Genomic DNA, 15852 nt, shown 5'->3' on the forward strand with positions numbered 1-15852 from the left:
CGGAAGGCCGGGCGGTGAGTGGGGCACTCCCTGGTGGGACGACCTGGGCTGCTGTGGGGCTGGAGGTGGTGGGGGCCCTCCCCTTCGGGCCGGGTGTCGACGGCCGGGGCCCAGTCTCCCCCCACTCTCCCCCACCAACGCTGCTGGACCTGCCCTGGTGTCCCGAGGCCTACGGCGGAGAGCTGGTGCACCGGCTGGGTGCTGTCCTACCTCGCGGCTGCAGCCCGAGGCCCCTGGCGTGCTGTGCTGGGACCCCCCCCGAACGGAGCCTGAGAGCAGGAATTGGCGGTGAGTGCGGCGGCGGAGGATCGCTTCACCGGGGCGGCTGCGGGGGTCGGGGGCGGAGGGGAGACCCCCTCATCGGGCTGTGCGTCGGCGGCCGGGGAGACCCGTACCCCCGCTCCCCCCCCTCCCTCTCTACAGCCTCTCCTCCTGGCTGCGGCGCTGCCCCGGCCCCGCGGCTCAGAGACTGGCCTCCGGTCCCGGGGGTGGAGGGGTCCTCGCTGCTTCGGGCCGCACATCGGCGGTCGGGGGGTGTCGCTGCTGTTTCCCCCCTCTCTCCCCTCCCCCCCCTCATCGTCGTTTGGGGCCCCGGATCCAGCGAGTCGACAGGCGACACCGTGCCCCCCCCCTGGGGGTGGCGGAGGGACCGCTCGGGCGAGGTGTCCCCCCTGGAGAGGTGGGCTATGCCCCGGAGGGCTGGCTCTGGCGATTCCCGGCGGCGGTGCCCTTGAGGAACGACCCGCCGCCCGGGGACTGTGGGCTGCGCAGCTGGACCCTGCTTCGCTGAGAGAGGCCCGCGGCCACGGCCGAGGCGAGGGATCGGACTCGTTGCCCCGCTGGGGACCCCGCCGGAGGCTGACCACTGGGGCCGGCCGTGTCGGGCCCTGTCCGGCCGCGGGCTCCCCCCGCCGCCCCCGTGCTGGGCCCCTGTCCGCTCGAGCACCCCTTGACGCTCTGCGGGTGTGACGTTCGCTCGCTGCCCTGATTCACGGACGGCCGCCACAGATATGGGCAAAGACAGGGCCAGCAAGCCAGCGTCCGGGGCCACCCAAACCAGGATGGACAAATTTACTACTACAGACAAGGGGCCCGGCTCCACGGCCGCGCCGGCCCCGGCCCCTGCCACGGACCTTGCTGCCATCCTGCAGGCCATCAACTCCTCCCGCGCCTCCCTCGAGGGCATGGTGGGAGAGGTCAAAGTGGACGTTGCTCTTCTCCGACAGGATCTGCGGAATGCCACCGCCCGCATTTCCGAGGCCGAATCCCGGATCTCCACCGCCGAGGACGACATCCGCCACCTACAGGACCAGGTTCGGGAGTTGACCACCCACTCTAAGGAACTACACCGCCGGGTCGAGGATGCAGAAAATCGTGCCCGGCGCAACAACCTGCGCTTAGTGGGATTTCCGGAGGGAGTTGAATCGGGCCGAGCGGACGACTTCATGGAGCGATGGTTCCGGTCCTGGATGCCGGCGGACAGCCTATCTCCCTCGTTCGTGGTGGAGGGAGCCCACCGCTCCCTGGCCCCCGGGCCCCCAGGTGCGCCTCCCCGGCCGTTCATCCTCAAACTTTTGAACTTCCGCGACCGGGACACCATCCTCCGCGAGGCCCGCTGCCAGGGCGCCCTCCATTACCAGAACCACAAAATCATGATATTTCCGGACTACACCCGCGAAGTCCAAGAGCAACGCCGCTCCTACACGGAAGTGAAACAAAAGATGCGCTCTCTGGGACTCCAGTATCAGCTCCAGTTCCCGGCCCGCCTCCGGGTCGTCTTCCAGCACAAGACTTTGTTCTTCGATACCCCGCGGGCGGCCTGGGCCTGGTTGACGGAGGAGCACCCCCTGCAGTGCTCTGGACGCGGCTCGCCTGCGGGTATGCGGAGGGGACGAGGAAGACCCCGGACATCGAGGACCCGTCGGCGGCACCGCACGTTAACCCGGGAGCGCACAGCGGAGGAGGTGATCACCACGCGCTATGGGAGAGGGTCACGCCGAGGGTCGAGAGCCTCCTCTGCCTCCTCGGCCGCACATGCCAGTCCCGGGGCAGATGGACGGCGGACCGTGCCGCCCCGGCCCACGGGCCCTGCAACTCAGCCGGTCGAATTGGTGGACTCTTCGGACCTCTCTCGCAGCCCCAACATTTGACTCTCTTTGTTTCCTTTGGGGGGAGGGGGGGCTGGGGATGCCTGGACGGGGATGGGATGCCCCGTTATCAGTGTTGCTCTTGGCCAGGGCAGGTAACTCAGGTCTGAATTTATCGGTCTCAGGGGTCCACTAGCGCTCAAGCCCAAGCGTTTTAGCTTGGTGGTTCTTCCATTTGGTTCGGGCGACAGATGCTTCCGTTTTCGAAGTGTAGGGTGGGGGGGGGGGGTTGGGGTTGGTTTGGGGTTGTTTCTTCCCCGTTGGGAAGACTTTGTTGGTGGGGGATGACTCCCTCTTAATTGTTGTACTAAGGCATCATGTGCTGTCTGGCTTGCTCTCCTGCCCGATGTCCCGTTGTCCTTCCTCTATGGGGGCCTGCTCAGCCGCGCCCCTACTGGCCCCCTCTCCTGTCCTAGACCATGGCTGACCCGCCTGTCCCTAGGGCCGCCATGCGCATACTATCCTGGAACGTCAACGGTCTTCTGGACCGTTTTAAACATATGGCGGTCCTCAAATACGCGCAACGCGCTGAGATCGATGTACTCCTCCTCCAGGAGACTCACCTGTTGGGTAACAACTGCCCCTTCCTTGGCCGTTACGGTTATGACAGGGTATGGCATTCCGGTTTTGTGCGGGGATCCCGAGGGGTGGCCATTTTGCTCCGCAAGTCCTTCCCCTTTGTCCTGTCCCGGGTGCATTTGGACCCCCAAGGTATGGTAGTGGTGGTTTCTGGCAATCTGGAGGGGCGACCCCTTACCCTGATGTCCCTCTATGCGGCGCCATCCCTCTTGCAGTCGGCCCTCTCCCACGCGGCGGGTCTCCTCCCGACACTTCCGGCGGGCTCCCTCATTCTCGGCGGAGATTTCAACGCCGTCTACTCGCCTCCCCTGGACTCGACGGGCCCGGTCTCCCTGTCCCGCGTCGCCCGCGCAAAACAGCTCTCATCCTGGGCTGAAGCGCAGGGCCTCAGCGATGTCTGGCGGATCTGGCACCCACAGGCACGCCAATACACCCACACATCGGCGGCCCATCACTCCCATGCCCGGATCGACCTCATCTTTGTACCATCCACCGACTGCGCGGGGGTGCGAGATGTACGCATTCTTCCGAGGGGCCTTTCGGACCACTCGCCTGTGCTCCTCGCTCTTGGTCCCCCACCCCTCTCTGCCCGTCCGATGTGGCGTCTGAACGCCTGGTTCCTCCACGACAAGGCTTTCCGGAGGGCGGTCGGGGGCGAGATCGCCGACTACTACTCCCATAACGAGGGCTCTGTCACCTCCCCTGCCGTCTTGTGGGAGGCCGGCAAGGCGACTGTCCGGGGCGCCGCTAAGGGGCATCTGCAGCGCCAACGGCGGGCCCAATCCCAGAAGCTCGCGGAATGCGAAGCCCAAGCCGTGGAATTAGAGCGCGGTCTGGGGGAGTTGGACGATGCCGCCCGATCTCGTCGATTGGCCTTCCTCCGGGAAGAGATTCGCCTCCATTCCCTGGAGGCGGCGAAGATTCTATGGCGCTCCTCGGTGGCCCGGGTCTACGGGTGGGGAGACAAAAACAGCACTCTTCTCCACCGGCTGGCGACCTATCCCCGGGCGGGACGGATCATTCCGGCCATCGCGGACCCAGCGGGTGGTACTCACACAGCCTCGGTGGCGATAGCCCAGGCGTTCGCTGACTATTACTCCCAGCTATACCGCCGCAGGCCGTCCACGCTCTCCCTTGAGGAATTGCTGGGGACGACCGCGGTGACACTTACGCGGTTGCAGCCCGAGGTTTCCGAGACCCTTGATTCACCGATCGAGCTGCAAGAGATCGAGGAGGCCATAGGCCGCTTAGCACCTGGGAAGACCCCGGGACCCGACGGGTTCCCCCAGGAGTACTACGCTCACTATCGGGAGATGCTGGCCCCGAGGCTTCGGGACCTGTTTGCAGCCGTGGTGGACACGGCAACCATAGTTGCCCTCCCCAAGACTCAGCCTCCCTCGCGGTCCTGCTCTGACTATCGGCCGATATCCCTTATCAACACCGAACTCAAAATCTATGCTACGGTCCTAGCACAGCGGTTGCGCCCGTCGCTTGCCTCCTTGGTCCATCTGGATCAATGCGGCTTTATGCCGGAGCGGGGGACCAGACACTGCCTGCGGCGCCTGCATCTTGCGATGGCGCACCGCGGCTGCCTTTCTCCCTACCTGGCCCTCCTTCTGGTTGACTTTGAAAAGGCCTTCGACTCCGTGGGATGGGCGTACTTGGCCGACGTCCTGGAACGCATGGGTTTCGGCCCCCGGTTCCGTGCCATGGTAGCGGTCCTGTACGCGCACCCGCGGGCCCGGGTGTTGGTCAACGGGGCTCTCTCTCGCCCGTTTCCCATAGGTCGGGGGACGCGCCAGGGTTGTCCGCTCTCGCCCCTCCTTTTTGCGTTGGCCATGGAACCCCTGGCAATGCTGATTCGCGCGGATCCCGTTCTTCGCGGATGGGAATGGCCAGCTGTGGCCCCAGATAAGATTGCCCTATACGCGGACGATGTCCTCCTCTATCTTTCCGACCCAGCGACCTCGGGGCCCCGGGTCCGCCGGATCCTCCATCGGTTTGGCCAGGCGTCGGGTCTCCATCTGAACCCCAAAAAATCTGTTCTAGTCCCGCTACACCCGTCGCGGGAATGTTTCGACTGGCAATCGGATATTCCCCTCCGGAGACTCTCTTTTAAGTACCTGGGGATCTGGGTCACCCTCCTCCCGGAACTCTGCTGGGCACTCAATGTGGCTCCAGTAGTAAACAAAGCCAGATCAGATATGCTCCGGTGGCAGGCCCTCCCTTTGAATCCGCTAGGGAGAGTCGCCTTATATAAGATGATGATCCTCCCCAAGTTTCTTTACATGCTGCAGAACACTCCTTGCCCCTTTCCGCGCCGTGGTTCCGGGACCTGGATAAGATGGTGACCAAATTCCTTTGGGGCGGTGGTCGACCTCGGCTGGCCTTGGACCGCTGCAGGGTCCCCTCCTACGACGGCGGCCTAAGCATGACCAACCTCTACCTCTACTATCTGGCCACCCAACTACTGGTGGTCCACGATTGGTTCTCAGGGGGCTGGGGCGACCCGGCTTATCGACTCGAGGTGAACTGCCTCGGGTTCACCTCCATCCAAAACATGCTCTACGGCACAACGATCCCCCTGTCGCTCCCCGGCGTCGTGCGGGCTCCCTTTCTCGCGTGGCGCGCGGCCTTGCGACACACCAGATGGTCGGGGACGTCCACGCAACTCACTCCGCTTTGGCACGGGACGTGGCTGCGGGAGGTGGTGGGACTCACGGGCTTTCGGCAGTGGGATCTTCTCGGTATCTCCTGTCTGGGCGATATATGGCGTGGAAGCCGCATGTGTTCTTTCCAGGAGCTTCGGACCCGCTTCTCGCTGCAGCCTTCTCAATTCTACCGCTACCTTCAATTGCGCCACGCGGTTCGGGCTCACGTCCCTCTAGATTCCAGACTGCCTTCCCATAGTCCGCCTGAGGCCCAGGTGATGTTGGGGTATCTTGGGAGGGGGGGCATATCCCGCATTTATAAATCCCTAATTAACAATACACCGGTGGATTGGAGCGGGCTAAAGCAGCGATGGGAGGCTTGGGTGGGACCCCTGGATGAGGCGGACTGGAGGGACGCCCTTATGGGCCCTCGGTCGCTTACCACCTCCGCGAGGCTGCGGCTTATCCAACTTTATTACCTCCACACTGCCTATTTGACCCCGGCCCGCCTGTATCGTGCGGGCCTCCGCGCGGACGCCTCTTGCACTCGCTGCGGGGAGGTTCCGGCAGATTTTTTCCACATGGTGTGGTCTTGCCCTCGTCTGGGGGACTACTGGGCAGCGATCGAGGCCGATCTAGCGGAGGTCCTGGGTTGGAAGGTCCCCCACGAGCCTAGAATGGCCCTGCTGGGCATCATGGACGGGATGGACGGGTCCCGCAATGAGAAGTACTTCCTCACCACTGCCCTTATGGTGGCTAAAAGAGACATAGCGGTGGTGTGGTCACAGCCAGACCCGCCCAGAGGGGCTACCTGGAGTAGAGGGGTGGATTGGTGTGCAGCTCAGGAGCGGTCGCTATACGCTGCACGGGGCTGCCCAAAAATATTTCGCAAGATATGGGGGAAATGGTTGGGGGGCCTGCTTTGAAGGGTGGGTGCGCAGGGGGGGGGGACGGGGGATGGGAGGGGGCGGGAGGGTTTTTGCACTTGCCTGTTGATGCTTTCCTGATTGCAGATACTGATGCCTTGTTCACTGCACTGCTGTATATTATTCCTGATATTGTTCTTTATGCCGCAAAACACAATAAAAAGAAGTTTATCAAAAAGAACAACTAGAGCGCTTACTGTGTTACTTAAGACAAAAGTATGGCACACCTGAAGCCATCTTGATTGGAATAAACTGGTAACACTTAAAACATTTAATTTAAAAAGGAACACAATGAGGGGGTTCATTATGTCAGAAATTATGATTAGTGCTGAAGAAAGAAAAATTAGGGCACATTTTGAGTGACTTCTCAAATGCTCTTCTATTTCATTAAAACATTCTGATATGCAGACTGAAACATGCACTTTTAATACCAGCAGCAGACTTCCATGGTGAGCAGTAGCTTTACTACAGTGATCTAATGAGCAACTAGAGTGCTAAAATTCAGAATTTATGGCAAATGTGTGACATATCTAAATACCTTCTTGATGGAATCAAAGTAAAAAACTGAAAGCATTTCCTACTGAGGAGACTGCAGTAAATGAGGAAATTAGGACACTTCATAACAAATAAATCTCCCAAGATGGCCACCAGAGACAAAAGAACCCAAATGCAGCACAACTATCACCCAGATGTAGCCCACATGTCGCCCAATGACAGAAGTGTGCAAAACACTTATTTTTTGTGTATTTGCAGTTTTATATAGTGCAGACTTGTCAGGTATTGGAGTGCTTTACATGATCATTGGTTATATCATACAAGATCAAATTCATTTTGGTTGTAGACATGGGGAGATTAAGTGATTTGACCAGAATCACAGAATGTTGAGCTGAAGCAGAAACTCCAACCTGGTTCCCCAGTTGCAAAGTCTGCAGCTCTGGAAGTAACATCACACCCTCCTCCCTAGGTGTAACATTTAATCAAGTGGTCAACTGGATAAAAAAACATAAAGATTACAAATAATTTAAAAGTTCTTTGTCGCTATTTGAAAACTCAGAAAATATGTCCTCATTTTAGTTTTTTAGAGCACTAACCATAATTTTGATGCAAATAAGACCCTCTCGTATATGTAATTTCTAAAGGAAATGCTCTAGGTATTACAGTTTTGATTACATCAAGATGACGTCAGGTGTTCCACACTTTTGTAATAAATATAGAATGTTAGCAATCTAGTTGTTCATTGGGATACAGAGGCAGAGGCCAGGGGCCTGGACTCTGAACATTGAAGGCAGGTAGGAGAGTGCAGAGGCAACAATTTGACCACACTGGGCAGGCAGGAAGGGCAGTGGCAGCACAACAGACTATGGAGGGCAGTGGAAAGGGGGGCAGGGGCAACAAACCAAAAATACAGGACTGGCAAGAGAGGCTGTGGCAATATAATAGACCATTGTGGGCAGAAGGACGAGGCAGTGGTAGTTCAACCATACATGCCAAAAACCCGTTTCAGCCAGAAAACGTCCAATGTTTTTAAACTCAAATGGGCTTTATTTGATCTGTCTCCTGTCTACAATATCCTCTTTTTCAATGTAACTCAAAGGGGAAAATCAATACCCCAGTTTTTTTTAAAAATCTCCCTTTTACCAAGTTCAAAATGTTCGCAAGTATGGTACATTGGATCATGGTAGGCAGGAGGAATTGGGGTAGGGACATGGACTCAGATAACAGAGGACAGGAGGGACATGGAGAGGTGCACCAAACTGACCCTACAGAGCAGGCATCCGGGTTTGCAGCAGCACAATACACCACACAGGGCATGCAGGACGGGAGTGCAGCACAACAATCCATAGAAAGCAATAGGGAGGGCACAGAACCATGCACATGGACAACAGAGAACAGAGTGGAAAGAGGCAATGGTAGCTAGCTGACCATAATGGACAGACTGGAGAGAAAGCTGCAGCATAACAGACCATAAAGGGCAGGAGGGACGGATAAGTGACATTACACTGGAACAGACAAGCCAGGAGGGAGGGAATAGGGGTCTGCACATGGAAACAGAGGGCTGGGGTCAAGGGGGCAGGGCAGGAGCAGCAAGATGACCATGGAGGTCAGGCAGGATGGGCACAAGAAACAAGACACACCATGAAGAGCAACAATGAGACGATGATGGCATACACACAGACCATGGAGGGAAGCTAGGAGGGGGTCAGGGGCAGCTAGCTGACCACACAGGGAAGGTGGGAGGGGCCATGGCAGCACAGACGACCATGAATGGCAAGCGGGAGGGTTAGTGGCTGCACAATGGCTATGATGGGCAAGAAGGAGGGTGCAGGGACATGCACAAAGGACCATGGAGGATAGAAGGGAGGGTCAGGACCTGGACACAGACAAGAGAGTTCGGGGGAAGGGGCCTCACAACAGACCGCGCAGGGCAGGCAGGAGGAGCAGTTACAGCACAACAGACCAGGGAGGGCAGAAGGGTGTGGCAGTAAAATGGACCGTGGAGGACAGGAGGAAGGGGATAGGGGCATGGCATGTGGACAGGCAGGGTGGAGGTGGCAGGGACAGGTTACAGTCATCTGACAATGCTAGGCAGGTGGGAGGGGAGTGGCAGCTCAACAGAACATTTGATAGGAGTGGCAGGTCCATGGAACATGGTGGGCAAGAAGGATGGAGCAGGGGCATGCACAAAGACATCGGAGGGCAGGGGGAAGGAGAATAGGGGCAGCAAGCTAAGCACAGAAGCTAAGCAGGAGGTCAATGATGGGCCATAGAATTGGGCAATGGAGGGCAGGAGGAGTGGACTGGTACATCATGCTAAATGGAGGGCAGTGGCAGCACATCAGACCATGCATGGCAGGAGGGAGGAGGCTAGTCCATGGATTCAGACAACAGACAATAGGGAGGAGGTGGATGGGGCAGCAAGCTAACTGTTCAGAGAAGATGGGTATTAGGAACTTTATTGTTTTTAAAATGTGTGTCTGTGCAAACTACTTAAAATATGAACAAGTATGCAGCATAATCTCACTTTTATTCAGGAAGAAGAGGACGTTTGTGACTGTGACTCCGGGCTCACTTGGCAGAAACACCCCCTGACCCTCCACCCCCCATTGCAAAATGTAATGCCTATGAAAAGGGTAGGTGGACGCAGTGTTATATAGAACATAGTCCTGAGAGCACGATTGAAAATGAAAACTAGATATAGTATACGGTATAAACTATGCACCAAAAAGTGTGATATAAGATGAACCAGGGCGTGAAATATAATATGCAATACATTGTGCGCAATGACAGATTCATTAGAGAGCGCGAGATAGCACAGGCACTAGCACTTGCTATGCGATATGCGCCTTGGAGTGTAATATGCACAGGGCAGTGTTGTGTAACCTAACTAGTCTCTAAAGTTGTAATATAAAATATGTGCTGGGGAGTGTAACGTTGCATATGCACTGTGACAAAGATAAGGATCCCAGATTGTAATATGTATGGCATAGCGCTGTGCGTTATAACATAGGCATCAAGGAAGGCACGTTAGATGGGGCAATATAACCCATGCGCAGGCAAGTGTGGCATGACATATTCACGGGAGGGTGTTACAGTGCACATGTGCTAGAGAGTGTCATAGCATACGCACTAGCTGGTGGAATACAACACAGAGGTGTGTGGCACTCGGCGGGCACTGGTGGGTGTAACACAGCATTGGGCTCAGCCAGGAGGACGCTGTGACTCTCAAGTGATGTTCGTCTCCTTTCCAGAGAGTAAAATAAAAAGTATTACACATCCGGCGGTGGATGTGTGTTTATTAACCGTGAGGGGGGTTTCTTGCATAGTTTGGTCCAATTTTTGTCGAATCCCCTTTGAATGGCTTGGTGTGCGTGTGTATTAAATGTGCCCCTCAATAGCTACCCATGTTGATATAAATAAACGACAGGGGTGTCTACTTGGAGAGTACCCACCAACGGTGGGCGCCGGTATTAGGTACGGTAGGGCGTCAGACACCGCAGAGCTTCACTAGCGGTGTAAATACATTCCACGTGGATTCATTTGATGCATAGTCCCCTTTTAATGAATATCACGCAAATCGTCATGGTGATAGGTACATACGGTTTGTCCAGCATGTCCTAGGTGTTTCTATAATATATATATTTTTTTAATTATAAAAAACAAAGGCCGGCCCGAGGGATGGGATCCCTGGGGCAAAAAGTGGCCTGAGGAGGGGGGCAACGCAGCACCCCTCCTAAAGAAATAAAAACAAAAAAAAGGCCATGACCCGGGGGTTGGGGTCCTCGGGGCCGATTAAGGCCTTGGGAGGGCCATATTTATTTTTTTCAACAAAAAAAATTAGGGTGCAGGCCCTGGGGGATGGGGTCCCCAGGGCCAATAAATTAGAAAAAGAAGGGGGGCCGCACAGCCATCCTCCTTAAAAAAATAAAATGAATAAAAGACCAGCATCGCACCGAAGGCCACGCCCCCTTCTTGCAGCACTCTGCAAAAGCGCCCCCTGGCCAGTTGTAAGTTGGGGAATTAATTCCCCTTCAATACTGAGGGTCCCTGAGGGCTAACTAGCCCAATAGGTATCTCCAGTATGCGCCAGGGAGCTGCGTTGCAGACAGGTGTTCTGAGGCCACGCCCCTTTGTACAACTCTATACAACGCAGCTCTGGGGCGCTTACTGGAGGTACCTAGTGGGCTACTTTGACCCTAGGGACGCTTAGGATTCAATGGGACTTAATCTCTCAACTTAGAACAGCCATAGGGCGCGTTTACACAGTGGTGAAGGGAGGGGACGGGGCCTGAGGTGACGTGTGCAAACACGCCCTGTGGCACGTTTTAAGTTGGGGAAATAATTCCCTTTCAATCCTGAGGGACCCTGGGGGCCAGCTAGCCCACCAGGTGCTTCCAGTAAGCGCCACTGCTCTGCGTTGCAGAGAGGTGGTGCAGGCCGTGCCCCTTTTTACACCTCTCTGCAATGGCGCTTACTGGACGCACCTAGCGTGCTAATTTGCCCCTAGGGACCCTCAGGATTCAAGGGGACTTAATCTCCCAACTTAAAAAACGGCCACAGGGCGTGTTTACACAGTGGGGAAGGGAGGGGACGGGGCCTGAGGGGACGTGTGCAAACACACCCTATGGCACGTTTTAAGTTGGGGAAATAATTCCTCTTCAATCCTGAGGGCCCCTGGGGGCTATCTAGCCCACCAGGTACTTCCAGTAAGCGCCACTGAGCTGCGTTGCATAGAGGTGGTCTTGGCCGTGCCACTTTTTACACCTCTCTGCAACGCAGCTCTGTGGCGCTTACTGAAGGTACCTAGTGGGCTAGTTGGACCCTAGGGACCCTCAGGATTCAAATTAACTTAATTTCCCAACTAAAAACGTCTACAGTGCATGTTTACACAGTGGTGTAGGGAGGGGACGGGGCCTGAATTAACGTGTGCAAACAAGCCCTGTGGCACGTTTTAAGTTGGGGAAATAATTCCCCTTCAATCCTGAGGGACCCTGGGGGCCAACTAGCCCCCCAGGTGCTTCCAGTAAGCGCCACTGCGCTGCGTTGGAGAGAGGTGGTCTAGGACGTGCCCCTTTTTACATCTCTCTGCAACACAGCTCTGTGGTGCTTATTGGAGGAACCTAGTGGTCTAGATGAACCCTAGGGACCCTCAGGATTCAAGGGGACTTAATCTCCCAACTTAAAACGGCCACAGGGCGTGTTTACACAGTGAGGAAGGGAGGGGACGGGGCCTGAGGTGACGTGTGCAAACACCCCCTGTGGCGCGTTTTAAGAGGTAGTAATCCCCTGCCCTATTATATACTAGGGGCTTACAGAGGAGGTCATGCTAATCACAGGGGGACCCCAACGCATAGTGTTCCCTAGTGTATGTAGGTGTTTTCACTGTATTCTGAGTGTCTTTTAACATAGCACTGGCTCTAGGCCTGGTTAGTCAGACTCAGTTACCACCAGTATCCGTCTGAAAAAGTTGAGTGTACAGGATGAGTTTGCAACAAGGCTTCTTTCTGCTCTTCTGTTTGTTCTTTCTGAATGTTATTCTTCTTCCTGCACTTTTCTTAGTCTTTGAGGACTTCTGTTGCTTCTTTCTGCATTTCTTTTTTTTCTTTTTGTGCGTTTTTCTTCTTTCTTCGCATGTCCTATCTCTGTAGGCATAGTTAGAAATTAGCATTTAAAAAACCTTTCAAAATTCACTGAAAAAACCATAGGTTTCAGGCATGTTATAGTTAGGAATTAGCATTTAAAAATCCTTAGAAATTCACTGATGAAACCATTGGTTTCAGGGGCGTTATAGTTAGCTGGACTTTTCACTCGTACAAAACCATTGAAATTCCCCCGTTATCGTTAGTTCAGCTAACTATAACTCGCGCGCCCGCAATGCACTGCTGATGACGTCACATATTACATCACTCATGACATGGTCAGTGACATCACTCATCACATCACTGATGACATCTCAAATGGCATCACTGATGACATCATCCAGTGAATGTGTGCTTTTCTGAAAATTACATATGTTTTATATATTGCGGGCGCGCGAGTTATAGTTAGCTGAACTAACTATAACGGGGGAATTTCAATGGTTTTGTACGAGTGAAAAGTCCAGCTAACTATAACGCCCCTGAAACCTGTGGTTTTTTCAGTGAATTTCAAAGGTTTTTTAAATGCTAATTCCTAACTATAACATGCCTGAAACCTATGTTTTTTTCAGTGAATATATATGTAGATATATATATATATAGAGACAAAGTCCTGACCTCCCCAATAAAACAAAGGGAGTTGAAAGCAGGTATGGACCTCTCCACCGTGCACAATGCTGACGTCCAATAGTAAAGACAACAAACGGTTCCAAAGTTTCAATTCCGACGTTTAATTCATTATGTCAGACAAGTGTCCGCCTCAGACGCGTTTCGATCGCCTCCGCGATCTTGATCACCTGACGCGCTGGTGCCGGACCTTCCAATTTAAAATCAACTTCACCCAATCATGATGCTCAATGGTAATAGACATAAATAAAATACTGCAAACCCAGAGTGTGCTCAATTAGAAAAGTTATGAGAATAAATCAGAAACATTGATGACCGGGTTGATATATCAAATTGATACATAAAATGCAGCGAAGCAGATCATAGCAAACAAAATACAAGGCAAGTGCCCCTAAATGCTGAAATGCTAATTACAAATCATAACCACGGCTTGTATGTTTCTGAAAAGAAGCAACAATTCATTTCTGGAATCTAAACAAAACACACTCTTGATCATTGATTGTCACATAAATAAAACCAAAAAGAAAAAAAGGGAAAAAAGAACAAAAGGGAAGAACAGTAAAGAAAGATAAAAGAAAAATTGAAAAGCATATACAGGGATGAAGAAAAATAAATGCAAAAAAGGAAGTGAGAAAAAGGTAGAGCAAGAAGCATTGGAGTGAATACTTCAACTAAAATAGGCTGCCAGTAGCAAGAAACCGCTAGTAGATGTTACAAATACTGTTAGATCAACTACATTTAGGGGAAGATATAAAGACCACAATAAAACAGACATTCACAGAAAGTTATGCAAATCCTCACTTGTGTTCATCCCATTGGGCATCTTAGTATCGAGTAATAGGATGAAGGAGGATTCTAACTGGCGTAGTTGTTTTTCTCTGTTGCCCCCCCGAATTGAAGGTGGTACCGCCCCAATCACAAAATATGTTAAGTCACTGATCTTATTAGCATGAATAGCTTTGAAGTGTCGGGCAACAGGATATGTGGGGTCCGAGTTGACAATCGCACGAAGGTGTTGCAAAATGCGGTTGAAAACCGGTAGTTTGGTGCTCCCCACATATTTCAAATGGCAGGTACACTCTAACACATAGACCGCAAAGTCAGTGCGGCACGTGAAATGTTGTTTGATTTGTACCAGAACATTATTAAATGCAGTGCAATATTCGGAAACATTAATTCCGAATTTGCACGCATGGCATGAAGCACATTTGAAGAAGCCAAAACGTGATAACCACGTAATCTTCTCTGTGACTTCAGGATTGGATTTAACCAACGCATCCCTCATTGAGGGTGCTCTCCTGAAAGTAATGTTAGGTAGATTGGGCAGCAAAAACTTGAGAGTCATATCAGTTAAAACAATGGGCCAGTGTTTGTAAATAATATGTCGTAAGCTTCTGTGTTGTTTGCAAAAAGTGGTAATGAGTCTAATGGGTTGAATAACCTCTGTGTCCACCTCCCAACTGAGATTCGTAGTTTGAGGTAGTTTGGTAGAGAGGCAGATTTCCCGAGAACAAAGATTAGCTTTGTCAAGGGCTTTTTTCAGATTGTCCGGTTTATACCCACGGGCAAGGAACCGATTGGTAGCCTCCTGTTGGTACTGTTCTAAATCAAATTGACGGCTGCATATACGACGTAGACGAAGATATTCCCCGTACTGGCGTGTAAGATAGAATTGCCAGCAGTGATTTTCCTATGTAGTTTAGTTTCTATGTGTTGGTCCATAATAAACACTTCCACATCAAGGAACTCCACCCTCTCAGAGCTGATAGTAGCCGTGAATTGTAAGTTCATCGTGTTGTTATTGATGGATGCTACAAACAAAGAAGCCTCCTCTGTGGAACCTTCCCAGACGATAAAAATATTGTCTATATATCTGCCATAGTAACGGATATGTGCATCCCACATATCTTTATGGTTGACTCTGAGGACATGTTCCTCCCACCAACCAACCAAGAGGCAGGCATAGGTTGGAGAAAAACATGCCCCCATAGCCACACCCCTCAACTGTTTGTATAGAACTTTATTAAACAAAAACAGATTGTTATTGAGACAAAGATCAATCATTTGAAGGAGCATGGTGTTATGGTCTTTGAAATTAATGGAACGGGAATCTAAAAAATGTTTGACAGCAGTTAACCCTTGAGAATGTAAAATACTGGTGTAAAGGGAAGCTATGTCAAGTGTGATTAGAACGAAGGTGGATTGCCAATCAATTGCCTTGATTTTATTTAAAAAATCACCAGTATCCTTAATAAAGGATGGCAAAGCGGTCATATGAGGTTGGAGAAAATAAACCACATATTTTGACATAGCTTCCAAAAGGTTATTGCGGGCAGAGATGATGGGTCTGCCTGGTACCGGGTGAATACCCTTGTGAACCTTAGGAATGAAATACAGGGTGGCTGCAGTTGGGAAATCATTTTTAAGGAACAAATATTCATTCTTTGACAAGAGTCCCATTCTTTTCCATTGTGCCAATAGGGAGGATACAGATTTCTTGATTTCACCCAAATGGTCTCGACCTACTTTGCTGTAACAATTAGTATCAGACAAGTGGCGTTGAGCCTCTTGCAGATAATCATTTTTGGGCCAAAGAACTATGTTGCCGCCCTTATCAGCACCCATCACCACAATTTGACCATTCCCACGAATTTTCTTGATCAACGCCCAATAATTTCTCAATTTTGCATTTAATTGTCTACATTTGGAATAAGTGGACAAGTTTAGACTTTTTAGGTCATATATATATATATATATTCACTGAAAAAACCATAGGTTTCACACACGT

Source organism: Triturus cristatus, chromosome 8, assembly GCF_964204655.1.
Source record: "Triturus cristatus chromosome 8, aTriCri1.1, whole genome shotgun sequence".
Taxonomy (NCBI): Eukaryota; Metazoa; Chordata; class Amphibia; order Caudata; family Salamandridae; genus Triturus; species Triturus cristatus.